Source organism: Larimichthys crocea, chromosome VIII, assembly GCF_000972845.2.
Source record: "Larimichthys crocea isolate SSNF chromosome VIII, L_crocea_2.0, whole genome shotgun sequence".
Taxonomy (NCBI): domain Eukaryota; kingdom Metazoa; phylum Chordata; class Actinopteri; family Sciaenidae; genus Larimichthys; species Larimichthys crocea.
Genome location: NC_040018.1, coordinates 13,877,241 through 13,898,092, shown reverse-complemented (window position 1 = coordinate 13,898,092; position 20,852 = coordinate 13,877,241). Strand labels below are relative to the sequence as shown.

The following is a 20,852-nucleotide window of genomic DNA, read 5'->3' as shown; positions in this document are numbered from 1 at the left end:
ATTGAGTGACACCATGATTTAGATATTGAGTGTTTTCAAAGACACAACTGATGCTGAAGAGGTTATTGCACTGTATACCAAATATCTTTGAGACTTTTTGTTTTTGAGGGAGCGTTTCTCTTTCAGATAAGAATAATCATTGACATCCCTGTTTGAAAAGGGCAGAGTGAGCTGTAAAGCTCTGTTTGCATGGTTTCTGCACACTAGAACAACAAGAGGTGAGGCAAAGCCACGGTAATTAGATCTGCAAAAGTCAAATTTCCTGTTTAGTCCTCAAGTCTTGAAAAGATTACAGAGCGTTGTTGTTTAAAGCATGGACATATCTAGCTGCAAGGACACTGTTATTCCAACCCATTGGAAAATACACATTTTGCACACATTTGTGAACAAAAGGGAAATCGGATCTGCAGGTACTGAGTACTGTACAACTACAAAGAACAAACAGAAACAGACCACAATAAATATTAAATATTCAAACGAACCTTGTTCAATTTTTGGTGACATTGCTAGAAATGTTATTACATGTTGATTATTGAAGCCATAATTAAAGGTGTTGGTAACGGGGTAGTCTAGCCTTCGAAGCATTTCCTGGTTGCGTCACCTGCTGTCAGTTGGTATTTGTAACGTAGCCGTTGAGAAAACGTAATAAAATATAAGTAATTAGTAAAAGTATAAGTAGTAATAAGTAAACTTACATACTTACATTTAAATGTAAATTCATTGCCGCTTGGTGTCGCCATTGTATTTTTCCCGGCACTGAACAGCGGCGTGCAAAGGATCTTGGGATATAGGAGGCCACGAAGGATAGTTGCGGTGTATCCTCCAAAAAGAGGGAAAAGAAGGCCGCATTTGAAGGCTACATTTGAAGGAGCCTTCGAATTGGGACAGCCTTCACACCGTGTTGTGACGTAATCGGCCTTCAAACCCGTGCTCGAAAGATGCAGCCCCTGAATTGGGACACAGCTAATGTATCTGTTCACTTTTATACAATGATGTGTAGGGACTGTACTTAGACCAAGCTGACAAGACAGCACACAGCAAAACATAATAATTTGGGAGTAAAAATATCTTTCTACTCAATGCTATGATGAACTTACAAAAGGCCTGGTTACATCGATGAGTTTTCTGCCAGTAAACCTCCTCATCTCTTCACTTTTACACATGTGCTTGTGAAGACATTACCACACACAAACTATAGTTCTTATTTGCAGGTAGAATCCATTTTCTTCATCTGCCAAGACACTCCGAGAGATAAACAGGACATTTTCTTTCTGTCAGTGAATCTGATTGCTTATGTGTTGTTACTCAGTGATTGTGCATCCAATAGCGGCTGACTCTGGCTCCCGAAGTAACTGTTGGCAAGCAGGGGAAAGGTAGCAAGTGAACTATGGTCAAACAACATCACTTCCCAAAGAACACAAGTGGGCCATCTATACAAAGGGCTGATGATAACAGCAAGACAACAACCTAGCTTATTGGTTTGAAGGAAAATACAAAGGAGAGAATGATTGAGCGGAAGGTGGGAAGAGGAGAGATTGTTCTTCGTGGAACAAAATAATGCCAGGTACAAAAGGGAAGGGACAAGGGAAAAGGCAGATGAGATATTGTGCCAAGAGGAGGTTGTGTGAAAAAAATGGGTGAAATAGAAAGCTCTGATGAGAGCAGGACTATTTCTGATGGGCCCAGTTAGTTTTTACCTCTGTTTTGACAGAAATGAGAGATAGACGGCGAGAGACATGAACAGGGCGTAATTAAACAGCCTAATGAGTTTGTGGCTCTTTTGAAGACTGTTTTTAAATGGAGCACTGGTTTTGTGGTGGAAAATCTTCTCTTTCAGAGATGTCAAAGAAGTTTCTGACAGAGCAGTTATCACAGCATGTCAAATTGCTCCAGCTCAAGAAATGATTTTGATTTTTTTTTCTTTTCACAGAGTGCTTCGAAACAAAAGCCCCCGCCCCTCTCTCTAATTTGCCTTGGCAGGGTCCCGCTGGGTGGGGGGTCCGCATGGACAGAGAGGGCTTTGCCAGAGGATTATAGGATGAGAGGGGGTGAGATGAGTGTACGTGTGTGTGTGTGTGTGTGAGTGCGTGCGTGTGTGTTGGAGGTGTGTACATCTGCGTGTGATGGGCATGCGGTAGAGGTGGGGTGTTCGGGGGGGTTGCAAGCAATTTTTCCCAAAACGCTGCAATTGTCCCCAAGATTGAACAGTGCAGAGCGGCAACGCTCATTTTCCAGTCTATTCATTATCTCCTCTGTATTTACTTATCTTTGTCTCACAAGGAAAAAAAATCAGTGTTAAAAGGGGCCCTTTCATGTGGAGAGGGTTTTTAACAGAGCTTTACACTCTGCCATGGTTGAGTTAAACTAAACTGTAGTTATGTTATGAAAGCAGTATGAATAGCAAATTAGTATTTTCTGCTTTTCACTGGTATTATAAACTGTATTAGATCCCTTATTTCTTCAAATTACATTTCCCCGCAGTCTAGTATAATGTCCTCTTTTGGATAGAATTCCCAATTTTGTGGTGTCAAATTAGCACAAAGAAAATTACACCATTATTCTGGGACAGAAATAATTACATAGTGTTTTTACAACCTGTGCCATAGGAGTTTATGATTTTATTTCTCTTTGAAAATAAATCCTCTCATAAATGATTCATCCATGGTGAGAGATCATCTGACATGGAATAATAAACCAGTACTAGCTGAGTTGTATTTACATTCAAATAAATGCAGACAAAGGAAGTTCATATGAAAAGATATTTCTTCTGTGTTTGCAACACAATAAAACATAGTTGTCACTGTCCCTCTCAATGACTGTCAAATCTGATTTACAGGTTTGTTTTTCTTGCATCTAAGAGTTTGACACAACATCACTGCCGCAGATTCACTGAGCAATGCCCCCCCCGCATCACTTTATTACACATGTAGATACAGTGTCTGTCTCTGATACTGGGGTGAGGGGACTGCTTATTTTGTGCTGCTGCTTAAGTGTAAACGGCCGTGGTTCAGTGGTAGTTACACAGCTCGCCGGCTGTGACCATCTCACCAAATGATATGATAAAAACAAGTCATTAATAACAACTTATTTGTGCAATTTAAAAACTGCAGTCTGAGTTTACACACACAAGGGTGAGCCAGTTTGGATGAAATCAGGCAAACAATTTGCATAACCTAAATCAACATCTTCAAAAGACTCTGCAATAGGAAGCATAGAGACATGTGAAAAAGGTGCTTTACCTCCTGGATTGTGCAGCATTTTCAGAAACAAGTGTAAAAAGGAGAAAGTAAGAGGAGTAACTGTACTGTAGTTTTCTCTGACAGGGCAGTTTTCATTGTATTCATTCAAAAATAAACTTTACCTCTTTGGCCAAAATGTGTGCACAAATGCAGTAAATCCGGTTGATTACAATTTGCTGAGCTGTCATGTTGTGACACAGCTCTCCCAAGAATAAGCTCCAATGTTAGAGGATGTTATAGTGTGCTTAGAGGGCCTTGATAAAGTAACACTGCTGCACTGCAGATACAGTAAAGTCTGTGATAGAAATAGCTTGAAGAAACATCTCCTTAGGGCACACCTACAACTCTTACCCAGCTCTTCAAGAGAAAAAGGTCCTATAAAAAAAAAATCTCAAACAATAAGACTTTTCCCCTCCCTGCCAACTTAATTACTGATATTTCTCTGTTATAGGTGCCTGATTTGAGGGAGATAATTAGGTGGGATATTGAAGTGGGCCTCCAGGGGGCTCAGGTCTGCTGGATCAGGCGCACGAGGATGAGGGGAGACACCATCTTTTCAAATTATTCTTGGGGGCCAATGCTCCCAAGCAGCTTATGCAGCTAAGGCTTGATAATTAAATTATAATTTAACCTGCTGAGGGTGGAGTGGCAGGACTGGACCATGCTGGGGTTGGTATAGCACTGACAGGATTTACACTTAATGAAATAATAAAGCAACACCAGCAAGGTAGCTGGCAGTAAAGAAACAGACGCTCCGCCACTTGGCTCTCTGTTTATCCACTCTTCAGCGTTGGGGGGAAGGTTCAAAGCTAACGAGTGGCTCTCTCCTTCTCTTTCTCCATTTCTCTTGCTATGTTCTATTTTTGAGTGCACTGCATTTCAGTCAATAGAGCCTTTTTTTTTAAATATAGGTTTTATTTTTTTATCTGTGCATTTACTGTATATTTGTTTGTGTGTGTAGTTGTATGTGTTTTGCTTGGCTTGCCAACATTGTTGTCCCCAAGTTCAATAAACGATTGCAATGTCTATAGGTGCAATGTGTACGGTGTACCACAGTGCATAATAGTTGTTAATCTTTAAATCCTAACCATTAACATATCTGAATATAGACACAAACATAGTTGTTTCTTGGGATTCTGCTGATGGCTGTATTATTCTATGTTTACTCTGCTGCATTTTGCTAAGGGGTTATGTTTCTTGTTGTGCATGCTAATTTTCTGTTGATTAATTAAAGTCTCTCTGTGGGAAACCTTAAAGTGCATGTAATTAAAAACTCTCAAAGTAACGACACCCACAAAATAGCTGACTCTCAGGCATAAATATTGCAGAAAGCAGTAATTCATGTTGAGAAGAGTTTTGGTTCCACATAAATTGATGTTGGCTGGCTGGTGTCATACCTAGGTCATCACGTTTTCTTTCATAATATGACACGTTTCTTTAATTTTACCGTGTGCCTGTGTCTACTGGTACTTGTAAACCTGGAAAATCCAAGCACACAACTATTTTAAATATACTGTGTTTGTCAGTGAAGTTTATGCTCCCAGCATTCTGATTTCTTCCATCGAGATAATATACAGACATATACTCCCCATCAGTCAGTCAGCATGATGCATTAATGTAAAGTACTACCTAAATCCATAGTATTTTACATGAAACACGAGAAGAAGCCAGAAAATGATTGAAACCGAGAGAAAGTGAATAAGAGTGAACCAGACAAAAAGATTTAAAGGGGGATGAGGTAGAGAGAAATATGGAATCCACCACATCTGTTTTGTGTCACTGCATCTTTTTCCTCGCCTTCCCTTTCCTTCTCTCCTCTTCCTCCGTCTCTGCAGCTGTTAAGATGGATGCCACAGCGGAGGGAAGAACCATGCAGTGTTCCTATAGCCCTGCATTGCCGCAAGCTCATTACAACCCTCCCTTCCAAAATCACTCCCGCCCTCGCCTGCCCCACTCTCACCATTCACCCGAGCCTAAATCTGCCCCCACCTCAGCCCCAGATCCAGCCCCAGCCAGCATGACAGACAGGCCCAGTTAACAGTCCCTGTAAGCGGCGAAAGAAAGCCGAGCAGAGAGGTAAAATGACTGGACCGCAAATGACAGGTGTAGTTAAAATAGTGAGGCGCAGAAAGGCTTGAGGACAGAGAGCCAAGGCGGCACTGTAATAAGCAGGATGAAGGAGCTCAAGCATTGCCTGAGTTTTCCTCTCTCTTCCACTAACATCCTTCCTCAGGCAAACAAAGGGAAAATAAGAGAAAGTTAACTTTTTTCCTTTAGACACTTCCTCTCCTCATTGAATTATTTCTCAGTCCCGTCTTGCGCTGCTTCTTTTATAGCCGTTAATGAAGCGTTATTGACACAACGCAGGATATTTTAACCATTTTAATAACATGCTGTGTGATGGGGCTTACTTGAATTGTAAATGGGCAACGGGAGGCCATTTTGTTTGGTCCCCTTTGGACTCATTTAGATGGACACAGGAGGGATTTGCCTCCACTGCTGATCTGCATCTATTTTCTATGCCTTTCATCCATTTTCTATGTTGCCTTTTTATCACCACCTTTCCATCAAATCCTGTCCAGCCTCATGTTTAAAATAATCAGTTTTTTGCAGAATCTCCTAGCTGGACAGGGGGAGTTCGGGGGATGAGGGGGGTGCATGCGAATAGATTGGAAGTGTGTAATAACCGTCGTAGGGTGAGGGGACAGTGCTGTTGTTGGACCAGGGAAGGACATTGCCTATTCATCATTTCAACCTTGTTACTAAGATTTTGGTTCTAAACCTAGACCATCGTAGTTTAAAAACAAAATAGAGTTGAGGCCGAGCGGAATCTTTCTGGTATGTTGATCAAAAATGACAAATCATAACTGTGATTTGATGGCGGCACTAAATAAAAGAATCAAGGCATCATTAAAGTTATTTAGATTCATTCTGAACGCAGCAAATTTAATGGAGGTCATTGTAAAGACATGCCACTAACAACCGCAAATAATAACCTCATGGTGGCATTAGAGGAAAATGAGTGATCAGTAGCTGTCATCGTTTGGGGATCATGAATGTCTCTAATCCATCCAATCTGATTGACTGAGAAACCGACATTACCATCACAACAGCCATGGGTGGCTAATAAAAAATCTACCCATCCTAACACACAGTAGATTGCAGACTTATAAAATCTTAAAGTTGATTAAAAAGCCTACACAGTATTAATTATGCTCATAACTCTTATCTAGATTTGAATGATTTAGTACTTTACTTTGTGTTATTTTCACTCTCCCACTCTTTCTCTGATCAAACTGCCATTTCCATTTAAAATGATCATGCTCTCCTCCTCCTCCTCCTCCTCCTCTGCTTCTTCTTCTCGCTTGCCCTCCCACTGATTCCACTGCCTATCTGATTGGTATTAACAGGATTATCAATGCTGCTGCCATAATTAGAAGCAACGCACCACAATTACTGATACAGATCAGGGGGATTAAACTTCATTATGTGGAGCTTCCAGGCAATAAATCTAATGTGGTTTGATCCTATGGACTCTGTTGATACGTACATGTCAGTATTTATAAAACACTCTGCCACTATTTCCACAGGACTTATAGTTGCTGATAATTGTTGGCTGTCAACCCTTTTTAAACCTGGCAGGTACTGTACAACAGAGTCCTCTATCGTGGCCTGCAAGCTGATTCCAAGTTGAGGTGATGCCAGAGTCTTTATTACAGTGCAATATTTGGGGTGTTTGATACTGCATTTCATCTTTATTGAGTTGTATATTTAGAGGGGAGTAACAGAAGAGATGGGAGAAAGAGTGTGGTTATTGTTTGACATCAACTCCCAATGTCACGCCACACCGTATGGACCAAAGCCCGCTCAGCTGTTGGATGCTCTCACAGTCGAAAACATAATATTATATGCTTTATCATACTAGCCTGTGTTACATTAGACTCCAGACTGTATTAACCTGAATCGCTGTGAGGCCTCCTGTTGAGGGAGCTTCCCATCTATGGACTCACTGACATGTACAGCGAGTAAAGATTACGGCCATCTGGAGGAGCTAAATATAGCAGGTCCCTGTGCAGGAGAGGAACATCTGTCTTTATCAGCGGTGGTTAACTCGGTACAGGAAACCCAGCACATGTAATTCATGCAATATTTAGATGAGAGGGTCAGAGTGCTCCTGTGGGGATGGAGGCAGTCTCTGTTGCACAGACTGCATGATTGACCTGAGCCCGGTCTATGGAGAGAGGTGCCAGCTCTGATCTCTTTAAAGGACGAGACAGCACACGGGAATGTCATGCTTTAACTGCCTCTTATCTGCTGATGTTCTGTATCTGACAGACAAAGCAATAAGCAACAGTGCATATTAGAGTTAAGAGGTTAAATGATACATACAGTTAGTGCTGTTTAAATAATTTCGATTTTGACATGCATTTGGTGATATCATAGTTCAGAGGTAGAAAGTAGCTCAATGCATATACTCAAGTTCTGTAGTGAAGCACCAATTTCAGGGACTTTTATGCTACTTTATACTTGTCATTTTTTACATTTCAATGGCAAATATTGTACATTTACCTCCACTACATTTGTTTGATAGCTTTATTATTCTGCCTTTTACATATAAAACATATGACCAATTTTTCATATACAATATGATGCGCTTTTGTAGATATAAAGCTGTTTGGAATTAGCACTACAACATTAAATTATGCTTACATGCTTCATGAATAATGATAATAATAATAATAAACTATGCTGGGGCCATTCTACTGAAAGAGTTCTTTCACATTTGATCCTTCAAGTACGTTTTTCTTTACTTACGTTTGAATGCAGAAGCTATACTTGTAACAGTACCAGTCTTTTTATTTTTTGGTAAGCTCTAAATATGCTTTCCTCCACTGTTGTAGTCTGCCAAAACCCAGCAAATGCCTTGGAGAAGAGGGTAGCAGCATGTGAATGTGAATGCACAAATAAATAATCATAGTAATGGACAAAAAGAGAGGTCGATCTAGTTATAATATTCTATGTATTGTTTCGGTGGAACTTTGGGTAGATTTCTATAGCTATGTGCTCTATAATGTGTGTTATTATTTCTGCGATGTGGAAAGAAAGAAGTTGTTTCATAGTTAATGCAAGTCTGTGGGAACTAGGTGTGTTTGATGGAAAGATTTGTGTTTTGTTGGAACAGGGACTTCTCCCTGCCTGTCTTATATGATGAGGACTGAATGAATAATATAAAAATATAATTTGGACTGAAAGATTGCAGGAACATGTGTACAACATGTTAAAAAAACACATTCAAATCTCCCCCAGAGATTTGGTATTATTCTGCTTTTCATAGTTTCTAGTAGCATGAGCAGATGTTGTTGGGGAGTACAATACAGCTCTTATTTCTTTCTTCCTATGGTTGCTCAACCGTCACCTCCTCTGCCATATTAAACACTCAGTCAGTGTTCAGTCAGTATTTCTTGGCAACAGACCTGTCTTTTCTAAGGGGTGTCACGGTGTAGCGTTGCTCCTACACTGCTCAAATCAAAGCCCAACAGAAGCAGAGAGTGAGAGAGAGAGAGGAAGGCTGAACAGACCTGAAGTCCTCCCAATCCCCCACCCACACACATTCACGTGCACAAATACACAGACGCAAACAAGCACAAAAACAAGTACTTAAGCACTGACATGGATTCAACACACAATATAAAGCTGCAACATGAGGGTCACTTGCCCATATCCCCATCTCTTTGTCACACATCAACTGGTTGGTACATACTAACTAATAAGTGCTTCTTTAATCTGTATTTGGATGCATCCTCGTATGTCTTATTATAAAGGCTTTAAGTAACAATGTGATTTGCGACATGTGAGAAATCATTGGGTACATTGGGTGTTTTATCAGCTGAGCCGGAGTCCAATCAGCGACCTACATGCTAGTCAGGACATGACAAAGAAGCAGGTCTGACCTTTTAGTGACAATCTAAACATAACTTTTTTCCAGGAGGGGTGGAAGCTGTACTTTAGCATGCCGATAAGCAGATGAAATGGCTGCAGTATTTTTTCTGAAACTATTCCAATAAGCTCCCACTGGGGAGAGAATTGCCTCCTTATTAAACCAGTCATCCACTCACAGATACACAGCGATGACACTTGCGTAATAACTTTAAACAAAAAGAACAATCTCATTCACGAGCTGGGCTGACCATTTATTTTTATTTTTTTTTGTTGCTTTTTTTTTCTTCCCGTGATCTGCCATTGTGCAACAGCAGCTCCGTTCAAAAAATGAAATTATTTAGAAATGAAGCCAATAACCCGTTAAGATATATGAAACTCATTTGTGAAATGTTTGAGAAATTGCTGCCAGGGGGTTGTGCATGAATGCGGTCTCTAGTGCCAGTGCTGAAGATTCAGAAAGGGGAAGTAAATATTTCAAATAAGAATAATATCACCATGAAACCATTTGCAAACTTAAAGGGCACACACACGCACACACACACACACACACACATGCACACACACACAATCTCCCAGGCTTTGAAATGACATGATATAAAAATGCTGTCCTTCATGCTCTGCAGCTGATGTCTGATATTTCATCCTTGTTGTTTTATTAAAGATTTAAACAAGTTTACATCTCCAACAAATACAAATTAGCCAATTTCTCTGACACCCACTCTGATCTAATGGGGAAGATATGAAGAGGAGAGGAGAAAGGGATGGAAGAAGAAACTGAGATTGTGATGGTGTATTATATTTCTGTATGTGAATTTAATACATTTAAAGAAAACATAATTTTAAGTTATCAGCGCTGAGAGTGTTACATTCTAGTGGATATGACTTTTCAGAATAAAATGACATGGGAATTCAGTATGGTCTTAAAATTCACAAAGTAACTTTCTGTGAATATAATCATCTCCGTAAGCATTGTTTGTCCCAATGTAATATGTCTGTGTTAGTATTAATAAATGTATGCTGCTTTAATGTAAAGGTACAGTCTGTCTTATGTGAACTCCATTGAACAAACATAACACCTGCCATCATCTTATTTTTTTCCTGTAACTCTGTCGATCGACTTCTTGCCCGTTGTTTTATCTTCCGCATTTACTACGTTTAATTTCTCTGTCCCATTCTGTCGTCGTCTCTTATGTCTCTGCTCCTCTACATCCTCAAAGTCAATCGATTATCTCCATGGCTGAGGTTCTTGCTCTCATCTGACGCGTTGGGTATCTATCCTTGGCTTTCTGACCTGGGCCAACCCCCCGCCTCACCCTGTGGCTCCTTCCGAACTTTGATGGCAGCATCCATATCCATGTCACCAGTCTGACACTGTCCGTCCTGCATCAATAAACATTTGGGGAGGGCAGATTTTTCTAGGCTGAATAATTTATAGTGCATGATTAGAAACTCTATCCTGAGTGGAGGATCTAGTTGCTTGTATGTTTGTCTTGGATCTTTACAATAAAACATGACCCAGTCTGATTAGAAAGTCCGGTGCCACAGAGTTTGTTGGGTGTGTGTATGAATGCAGCATTGTGTGTGTGAGAAACAGTGAGACAGAAAAGACAATTGCATGTAAGGTTTAGTTTTGTTCTGAAGTGGCTCTGGATGAACAGACATGGTACAGAAAAACTCACAAAAGACTTAGCATTTTCATTTGTGTGTTTCTAGCACGTACACACACACACACACACACACACACACACACACACACACACAGAAAACTGGTAATGTTGGTGTGTTTAATACAACATTTTTGTTGTCACGCTGCTCACTGAGACACCTTACCCTTAATTATAGTCACAGGAATTTGTCAGACTGCAGAGGAGCAGATCTGTATGATTTAATGAATCACAGACACTCATACTAAATATTATTTCTTCAAAAATATGAACATTATAACCTCATAAAACAATTTATCATGGTATGACTAATAAGACGAGCTTGTAAGAGTGTGACAGTGATCCCAAAAATTCAATTAAGTACAAGCCTTTAAATTGACATGTGAACTTCAAATCCACACATAGTAATACATATTTTAAATGGGTAGTGGTTGCTGCTGAATATGTATTTGAGGCTTTTATAGTTCAGTAGTGTCTTTTTGTTTAGCTTATGTCAAGCTGTTTATTTCAACAGCTTGCTAAAGTTCATCTTCAGGTAGCACACTCACCAGGGTGCCACCAGTGAAAAATAAAACCATTGCACTGACAGGGAAAATGAAAACTAAGCCATTATCTTTATTTAACATATGCATCTGTGCCAACAATTTGAGACTATTTTTCTCATGATTCAGACACAGTGTGGAGCCTCAATCTTTACCATCAACATCTGAGAGGATACTAAACTTTAAAAGTGATGCATTCTTCCCATCGAAGTGCCCCATCAGTTTTACAAATTGCAGAGGAATATTCAGCATTCACAAAATCTCTAATCTCTTCAGTTTGTCACAGTTGACAGAGGCAGATATAAGGCAGAGCGTCTGGCAGGCACTGTTGTCCTTCACTGGGCCCTGTTTGTCTTTGTGTTTCAGAGGGGACAGCAGAGACAGAGCGCAACATGAACTTCTCATCATACAGTAGATATGAGTGTGTGTTTGGGGTGGGGAGGGGGTGTTATGTTCATTAGCACAGTCAAAATGCCTGCAGGCATAAGCAGAGGAGGACTGAGTGAAGAAGAGCGGGGTGGGAAGGGGAGGGAGGGGTGGTTTGTATGGAAATTGACCAGTGTGCTGTAACTGTTCATCTGGTGTAGGCCTTTGAAGTGAGCTGTTCAACTCTGCAGCCGGCCTTGTTCTTGATAATTGCCTAAATGATCTCCATGGAGCGCTGGGTTGTGTTACAACTGAACTAATCCAGGGGCAACCCACTGATTTGACAGAGAGCTCTTTGCTATGTCAGCCCACCACCCACCCACCCATCGCCTAAACAACAGCCTATCTACCATTCTGTTTCGTCTGTTTATTAGGCTAACACAGCGGGGGGTGTCATGGTAGTGATGTGGGTTCTGGAGGCTTCAGGAGGGGAGGGTGGGGTTCTGTTTGTTGTAGGGATGATGGCCTCTGTGCTCCCCAAGCTTAGCCACACGCTTAACCCACACTCCTTGACATCATACCCTCCGCTCGCCCCCATTGATATGTAAATCTGCAGCGGCCCCGTTTGCAAATGAGGGAGGAATAATTAGTCAGGAGCACTTAGCAACAACAACAATAATACACGCGTCTGATCTAGGCTGAGATACACTCTCTTTGTCATTTGAGCTGCTGCTGGCAATCAGACAAGCCCCCCCCCCCCTCCTTTCCCTCCATTGCAGCACCAGAGACACTGGTGGGTGGTGGGGCATCCACAACAAGTACAGTGTTTGGCCTTTTGGAGCCTCACCAGGGTTCAGGGAGCCAGTGGAGCATGGAGGCCAAGCAGAGCCCTAGGCCAAGAGCACCGAGTACAGAGCACAGCCTGGGTTGGAGACCTCTCTGGTATGCTGGGAGGTCAGAGCAAAGAACGAACCGGAGAGGAAGTAATGTGAATACCCTGAGACCTGAGCTTTACAGGTCCTGAAGGAAGAAAGAGCACCGTCACACACATGTCCGTGAAAAAAGCAAGGCTTAAGTGGAAAAATGAAAGTTTAGTTCAATTCTCAGTCAGGAAAGTACCGTGTTAACGCATGTCTTTGTTTGTCAGAAAGAATGAGAGCGAAAGAGTAACATGAGTAAGAAACGCAGAAAAGTTGATAAAAACAAAATGGCTGATCGGAGGGAGAGAGAGAGGGGGGAGGAATAGCATCCATTTCGGGAATATGACTCAGTACCTTGACTGGGAAAAATAGATTATTATGTCCAATTTACATACAGAGCCAGTGCTTCAAAGAGGTGGGTGTCATGTTAGAACTCCGGTGCCAGGCGTAATGAAGAGCCCCCCTCCCACTGTCCCAGGACAGGCCCAGTGGCAGGGTATCAGGTAGACTAAGGTCCCATATAAAAGCGGCCCCTATGAATTATAAATCATAGGCCACTGGAGCCACAGCCTGTGGGATACAGCGGGGGTAAGAGGGACTATATTCCCGGAACAAAGGACAGCAATGGGGGGGGGTGAGGTGGAGAGGTGGTGGGTTAGTGTCATACGGTAAAAGTTAAAGAAGGACAGAGAATTTGATGGTGTGTCATTGTCAAACATACTGTAAGTAATAACTCTGTCGTAATGATTTTAAACATTTAAACAATCAGCACTCCATGTGGTGTCTTATTTACACCCATTCATTCATAAATGTTGAAATATTTCCCATGTGTGTATTGTACCTTGTGGGGAAGCAAAAGGGATGGCTTAGATTTCTGAATATTTTCTCCACCATTTTGTGTATGAACACACACACACACACACACACACACACACACACACACACACACACACACACACACACACACACACACACACACACAAGAATAAGCAAGAGTTGCACATGTTCTACTTTATGTTCATGTTCATGTGAAAAGATTTCTGAACCAGCTGGAGTTTTCTGGTCCTCCCCATTGGTCAGCGGGTTGTAGGCCTGGTTCAGTCAGAGGTGATTGAATAGAAATATTGTTTTTTTTTCTTTTTTTGGTGGGGGGTTGGAGAGGGGGGGTGGTTGGGGCATGCTGATGAAAGGTTGATTGATATGGTGTCAGGCGCTCTGTGATGGATTAAATTGTGTGTGCAGACGTGGCCCTGGCCAGTCATGGCTGTTGCTGCCTTTTCCGCCAGCCACTGCTGCGGCAGCTTTAAGAAAATTTGATTTTCGCAGCTCAGAAACACACGGCAGCCCCTTTCTCTCCGCTGCCTGACTTCCATTTAGTTTGAGAGTGCACAAGTGATTCTTTATTGGATGAAATCTGCGCCGGATTGGATAAAGTGTTAGAGCGCTGAGCCATCTATCACTATCACCGCCCCAGCTCCAGTTTCATTTTAAAAGAAAAGAATAAAAGCAGAAAAAACAGAAAAGGAGAAGAAGAAAAACAGACAGCCATAGGATGTTGGAGATTTGAAAATTAACTGTGGCAAGGAAAAAAAAGATCTATCCTCCAACCACTAAGCCTGTTTCCTCTGTTGGAGGATACCAAGCTTTTCACTGTTGAGATGCCTCCTGACTCACTAGTCTCTCGAGCTCGCTCTGTGCTCATATTGTCTGCTGACCAGCTCCACACCTGTTCGCACCCTGATACATAGGTCTAGTTCCTTTCACGTAGGCGTTCCTTTTTCCTCCTTATATGATCCTTCACACATTACGACATCTTGTGATACTACTACAAATATTATATTATCAGGCCTTGAGAATAATTTACTGTACCATGTGGCAGACAGGATGCACTAAAACTGGAATAAATGCTCTTTGACTGAATGTCAGTGGAAGTTTAAGACTTGTTGGGGCAACCACAGCAACATGATACTGTACTTAATGCTGATCCTGTGTGACAAAATTGTTGCATGTATTCAATTAAAGGAGCTGTAGTTTACAATTCACATGCATTCTTATTTAATTTGTTATATTTTTCTTTTAAGAAAATGTGAACATCTTTAAGAATTACGCTCATTTAAAAACGCAGATGGTCGTATAGATTCATTCACTTGCTCCATTTTGTAAATATAACTTTCTTTCTGCTTGCAGATGTCTAGCTTACCCAGAGCGTTTTTTTTTTCCAGCTAAAGAAAGAATCAATATTAAAGCCCCATATTCACTAAAATAACCTGCTGACAATTTTAAGTGAGTGTTTTGCAGAAAAACATTTATGCCGGATGTGAGAGAGCGGTTATATCAAATAGGATGTTTTGTGGATGTTTTGTGCTGACTGACAGAGGAAAAAGAGCCATATGACAAAGCTCCTGACCCCATAAACCACTACCCCAAACACCCCAACCCATGTAAGTTTATTCTAACTTCTCAGGTGTGCGTGCATGTAGTCCATCATAGCCTAGTCCAAACCTGTGAATTAGTCAGGCTTGTTTGTTTGTGCACATCTCTCTTCCATTCATTTTTAAACACTATCCCTCATGTCCCCCTGCCTGTCCATTAGTGCTCTGCTGTATAAAGCAAATGGCCATGAATTTACCTGAGGGCGATGCAGACGAGAGCATCGGAAGGAAGGGAGGAAGGGAGGAAGAGAAGAAAAAAGAGCTCGGGGAAAAACAGTGGCAAAAATTGTGAAAGTCCTATGTATTTCATTTCGTCTTACATAATTCATTTTGAAATGCATCTTGGATGATGTAAATCTGTTCCGAGACACCCTCTACTCCAAGCCTTTACCCTTAAATGTCTCTGTGGTTGGAGTGTCCTGAGGCAGTTTGGACCTACCAGCCTTCCCCACCCCCAGCCTTAATAAATCATTATGGAGCCAAGCTGCACTTATCAAGCTGGTCAGAGACCTCTAATGAGCGCAGGGACCACGACTCCACACAGCCCCAGAAATATTTTATTAAGAGCACATTTAAACACACACAGCTCATGGTCTATGACCACATTGGTGAGCCTCTTGTATCACATCTGCATCATAAATAGCAGGCCTGAGACCACAGATAGTATGTGAGAGCCACACATTGTTTAAGCTGCCTGCTGTGATGCAGCTGACTCTGTCTTCTAGTTTGACTTGTCCACTGGCCAACGCTGAGTGCCCTCTATGGAGCGTTTGGATTATTTCCTGGGTTCTGATGGCTCCTGCGGGGCCATGTGACCTTTGCTCTTATGCTCTAGTTATGATGGCACTTCAGAGAAGGGGACATACTTGCAAGTTGAACTCAGGTTGTCTCCCTGAATAATGGTCTTCAGCTCCTTTATGTCCATTGTGTGCTTTATGTGTGAAATTGAAAAGGCGGAATTACGGAAATCTACAAGGTTCTTTTGAAGCAAACCTTGACAAAGACACAGTTCAGGGTTTTGTCAAAGTACAAAAACTTTTCTTTTAAATGAAATAGTGTGCCCACTTGTTTTATTTTATTATGAAAAAATAATAAATATTATACTGTCTCTGCTCTACAGCCCAGATTGAATTAATTGATAAAGTCAGATGCTGTTTGATTGAAATGAACCACAGAAACCCAGAAAGCGTGTTCAAGAGAACACCACTTGGCAATGTTTTTCTTTATAACAGTTTTGTCAAATCAAACAGTTTTGTGATTGACAGAAGTATATCTTGTACTGCATGAGTGAAAAATGTCCCTGTGCCTCTGCTCATGTATTCTTCCCAATGAATTAATGCAGTTTAAACCTGTAAGTAAGACATTTGCAGGTAAAATGAGAACTAGAAAGAGATCATGTCATAGGTTAAGGTCAGTCTCTTTGATACAGGCAGACTATCATTAAAGAAAGGCTCAGGCTCTCAGCTATAAATCCACCGTTCAAAAATACCTGGACTGCGATAATGGCAAGTACATTGTTCATGCATCATTATTTTAATAAGTTGGAAAATTACTTAGACCACTGAACAAAGTCAGGATGAGCAAGGACTCACTGACAGTAATAATAAAAGGTAAGAAAGTCTTTCTTTTTACATTCCTTTTAAGTTTCCAGCATCCAAGACTGAGGAAAACTAGTAAGAAAAAAATCATTACTCTGTTGTTTCATCTGACTCTTTTCTTCCCCAGCACAGAAACACCGGGCTGATTAAAGATGACTAAAAACTAAAACCGACCAAGCTACATACTTCTTCTCTTTCCTCCTCTCTTCAACTTTTATTTTTAATGGAAAACTGGCCCCGAGCTCGTTTACTCAGGAACAGAGGGATATAAATGTTTTAAAATTTAACCAAAAAAGAAAAAGAAAGGGAAGAAAATGGAATGGAAGAAGGAAAGGATAGGTAATAAGAGAAAGATTTTAATCTCAATAATTCATAAAGCAGTCCCTCAATCCCCTTTTTCTCCCTGCTGACTGGTGTTTGATGAAGATACAGGCTTTCTCTCTGCTGGGCTCCAGCAAGGTAAATGTTGTGTGGTGTAGATAGGCCTCCGATAAGGCCAATATATGAAACACTTACCAGGGGGAGTGGGAAACGGCATTACCCAGGCAGAACATAAGGGAGGAGAGGAGAGCAGAGCAGGACCGGATCAGAAACAAGGTTAGAATGGCAGAAAAGGCCCTAAGGGAAGCCAAGCAAGACAACAACTCAGACTGCACACTGATTGTAGCACCTAGGGTCGCGGGGTCAGTGAAAGGGTGGGACATGGATGCTTAGAGCTTTGAGAACCTATGTTTGCTGATACAGAAACTCATTTGAAACCTATTGGAAAGCAAAATGTCACTGGTGTTGTTGTTGCCTTTCTGTGCCAGAAATATCTCATATTTCGTGTATTTTGTGCACAAATGGCATAATGTTTGTCCCGAATTCACAGTGAAATGTACAGTGGTTTGTAAAAGTCTGGTGAAAATGGACAGGCTGAGAGTGTGGAGAGGGAGAGAGAGAGAGAGAGAGAGAGGGAAAGAGATGAGGAGGAAGGAAGACGGCTTTGCTGCTCTGAGGTACAGCCCTCTGATCTCCTTTTAAGTTGTGGCCCAGCATGCTCAGCAACATAGCCAGTCAAACCTGCAGCCCCCCAGGGTTCAAGCTCTGCTCAAAGGGTTCTCCTCTCTGAGGCTCCTCTGCGTAACCGTCAGGCCACGGCTCCTTTCCACCTCAGTGATCACACACACACTCCCCGACCAGGACGCGCATGTTGACACTGTGTTTGAGGAAGCGTTCTGTGATAATGTCCCAGTATTGATCAGCTATCTGTGATGATAGCTGTTGGGAAAGCGACCTGAATTCCATCTGGAATGATTGTTAATACCAGATAGGTGGCGGTCTGTGGTCTGCCATAGTGTCTGTGTGTGTGTGTTTGTGCGTGTGTATGTGTCGGGGGGGGGGGGGGAGGGGGTTGGGATCCAGGGTTCACCAAAGGTGAGGGGCCCTCCCTCCCATCTGTAGTCCTGGGAGTCAAGTTCAGCCAGAGGGTCTATGGGGGACTGGAGGTCTGGACGCCATGTCCATCTGGATCAATCTGCATACAGAGGCCAGCTGACTGAGACAGCCCCTCCTGGCTGGTGACAGGAGATGATGGCTGAAGGGGACGGTTGATTTTGGAAATGTGATTTTTCTAAGCAGTCGAGAACTGAACTGCTAGCCTTTATGTTTGGTTAATGCAATGCAAATTGATTTTCAACATCACCTTCACTGCTTATATCTCACTGGTTCATGTTTATTTGACTTACAGTACGTATGTAATGGAAGTATGCAGTCAGTAATTACTTGATTTAAAAAAAAAAAATCCACTAAAATAAAGTGACAGTAAACCTGTAACATAGTAACTTAAGAACACACTTTATAAAAGCATTAAAAAACAAACAAACACACATAAACATAAATGTCAGTTTTACAATTTCTTGCTCTCAGGCTCTATGCTGACAATTGTTTTGTTTGCAAGTAGTTGTCATGCATGTGTGTGTGTGTGTGTGTGTCTAAGGCATTCATGAGATTAGTGTGAACCTTGTCCTCCCTGAAGGTGCAGAGGCCAGGCACACTGCCGCCGCTCACATGCATCTCTTTTATTGTCTATTGTGTGTAATTGCAGTCCTCTCGCTTCTCAGTGCCAGACTTTTGACCTTTTTTATTTTGCTGTCCATTTTCAGCTGCCCCGCAACCTAACAGGCATTAGACTGCTGAACAGATGTGCAGGGGGCAGCCGATGAATGCTAATGAGAGCTTCTGAAACACCAAATCTTTTTCATAGACAGACATGACAGAATGAGGAATAAGTAGTATAAATATGGTTAATGTTGAGTCCGGTTTTAGCAAAGTTATGGATTTAATATTTTATTAAAAAGAGCTTTAAATACAACGGGAGCATAGTCATTGGCCGTGTGTGTGCTTGAGTGTGTCTGTCCGTGTAAGTGCGTGCATGTGTGTGTGTGTGTGTGTGTGTGTGCGCGCGCGTCTCTAACATGCACTTGTGTGCACGTGCGTTGTGGCCGTTTGTGCGTCTGTGCATGTGTGTCCCCCAGGCTAGACAAAGCATGCTACTTCTTGGCAGTTCCCCCCTGTCACTGCAGAGGCCTCAGTGTGTGAGCGTGTGTGTGTGTGTGTGTGTGTGTGTGTGTGTGTGTGATCAATCTCACGTGGACCAGTCATGGTGTCAGGGCAGCAGTGGATCTGACTCTCTCTCCCTCTCTCTCTCTCTCTCTCTCTCTCTGCCTCCCTTCTCCCCTCGTCTCCCATTTCTCTTCCTCTTTCTCTCTTGCTCCTCTCCATCCATCCTTTTCTTTGACTGTGTGGACAGTAGGAGTGCCGGGTCAGGAGCGAGCCTATAGAGCGCCCATCTTTCTAGAGGATAATTAATGCATGCCAAACTGGAGGGCTGATCCTGCCACCGGACTGTTCCAAACAGGTACATGTGCTTTCCTTTTCTGTGGAGCTGCCCTGTTCTGTTTCACTTTGTCAACTGAGCTTTGCTGACTGACTGATTTGCTGACCAGCACTCACTCATGCTTTCACTTTTTTTTTTTCACACTATCTCTCTCTCTCTCTCTCTCTCTCTCTCTCTCTCTTCCTCCCTCCTCTCCGCCCCCTCTCGCTCTCTCTCGTTCTCTCTCTCTCTCTCACACACACACACACACACACTTGTGTACACACTGTACACAGCATGCACGCCCATTACTGAGTAACTTTTAATAGTGTTTGCTGGAGTGACAGTAGCTTGGTTTCCCTGTTGATCTACATTGTGTGGGTTTACAGGTTTACAGGTGTAGAGTTAGAGAGACACGTTTTGTGCTCCGAGGTGGCAAATGTCATGTTTTTCAAGTTGAAGTGGGTTGTCTTTACTGCTCTGGGCTGTACTAGGTGCTTCTACACCTCTGATCGCCTCTGATCGACTTTCTCAAAGGTTACAGCTTTTCTCTTTTCTGTGATTTTGTGTATTTGATGTGTTTTTCCTCGCTGAGATGAAAACCAAAATATGTGGCAAACTGTGATGATTCTGAAGCAGCTAAATCTGTTTGACTGCTTTGTTACTTTTTTGCCCTGAAGTGGTGACTGAAATGTTGCATTTTTTTTTCTTAAATAAAAAAAAAAAAATCATGACAATGAGATAGAAATATGAAGATACTCATTTATATTTTCTTAAAGGCACTAATTGTTAGCGAACTCACCTTTAGCAGACGTTACAGCAGATATTCTTAGCTCCATTTCTAATCAGTACATTGCCTTTTATGATGTTTATGAAACACTGTGTGTCTATGGCGACCGACATGATAGTTTTCTGTCAATGTGATCATTTTAATAACTGATTTAACAGACATTTTTCATATCCACGTTCCTTAGTGGAAGAATATAAATCACATTGGTTCTTTAGTTCCTACATTACTACAAAGTGACTTGTTTAAGCGTTAATTTGGATTGACAGACTGGATCAACTTTCAGAGTCCTGTAGGCATGTAGGCAAGCAGCTACTTCGCAGATTTGAAGGAAGAGGAAAAAGTGTTTCCTGTAAATGTCACATTCATTTTTAGATGATGAGATATTTTTCTAAAGGGTCAGCACAAGAATTCCTTGTAGGTGCTGCTTCTGAAGCTTTGCGAGGGTGAGGCGGTGGGTTTGGGTTTGGGGGTGTGGGTGGGGGTAAATTTGGACAGCACATGACG

The 20,852-nt window shown here is 41.8% G+C and overlaps 1 protein-coding gene across 1 annotated transcript in view; it reads left to right on the top strand.

Annotated features, from left to right (window-relative positions):
* The window catches only part of zfhx3b (zinc finger homeobox 3b), a 328,353-nt gene that overhangs the window by 80,435 nt on the left and 227,066 nt on the right, over positions 1-20,852 (top strand). The window contains exon 3 of the mRNA XM_019270499.2: positions 19,496-19,600. The gene's annotated coding sequence lies outside the window, so the exon portion shown is untranslated. The remainder of the gene's footprint in view (positions 1-19,495; positions 19,601-20,852) is intronic.